Here is a 991-nt window from a genome sequence, read left to right as displayed (position 1 = left end):
GTTCTAGGTCCCAAGAAACAAAGAGCTCTTCTGTTGAATCTGACAATTAATCTTGATGGTTGTACTGTCGTCTCAAATAAAACTGTGAAGGACCTCAGCGTTACTCTGGACCCTGATCTCTCTTTTGACGAACATATCAAGACTGTTTCAAGGACAGCTTTTTWKCATCTACGTAACATTGAAAAAATCAGACTCTTTCTGTCCGAAAATTATGCAGAAAAKTGTATCCATGCTTTTGTCACTTCTAGGTTAGACTACTGCAATGCTCTACTTTCCTGCTACCCGGATAAAGCACTAAATAAACTTCAGTTAGTGCTAAACACGGCTGCTTGAATCTTGACTAGAACCCAAAAATGTGATCATATTACTCCAGTGCTAGKCTCTCTACACTGGCTTCCTGTCACGACTTCCGCCGAAGTCGGCTCCTCTCCTTGTTCGGGCGGCGGTCGACGTCACCGGCTTTCTAGCCATCGCCGCTCCATTTTTCATGTATCCATTTGTTTTYTCTTGTTCTCTGCACACCTGGTTTTCATTCCCCAATCACACTACATGTATTTATTCCTCTGTTCCCKCTCATGTCTTTGTGTAAGATTGTTTGTGTTACGTGTTTTTGTACGCACTAGGCTTGCGTGCGTTTTTCCCGTGTTATTTCACGAAGCCTGTTTGTATACATTTTGATGTGTTGTGACTGTTTTTGCSCGTTTTACACTTTGCCTTGTTGGCTGGAGMTTTTTTGGAAGCAGCTGCGTCCGTCTGTATATCTCTCCTGCCGAAATAAAGTGTGCGCCTGTTCACAATTCCCTGCTCTCCTGCACCTGACTTCAGCACATGTAAGCACACGCCTGACACTTCCTGTTAAGGCAAGGGCTGATTTCAAGGTTTTACTGCTAACCTACAAAGCATTACATGGGCTTGATCCTACCTATCTTTCCGATTTGGTCCTGCCATACATACCTACACGTACGCTACAGTCACAAGACGCAGGCCTCCT

The sequence above is a fragment of the Salvelinus sp. IW2-2015 genome, linkage group LG22 (assembly GCF_002910315.2).
Source record: "Salvelinus sp. IW2-2015 linkage group LG22, ASM291031v2, whole genome shotgun sequence".
Lineage (NCBI taxonomy): Eukaryota > Metazoa > Chordata > Actinopteri > Salmoniformes > Salmonidae > Salvelinus > Salvelinus sp. IW2-2015.
The sequence above is the reverse complement of the archived record's forward strand: the minus strand, read 5'-3'. Positions refer to the sequence as shown.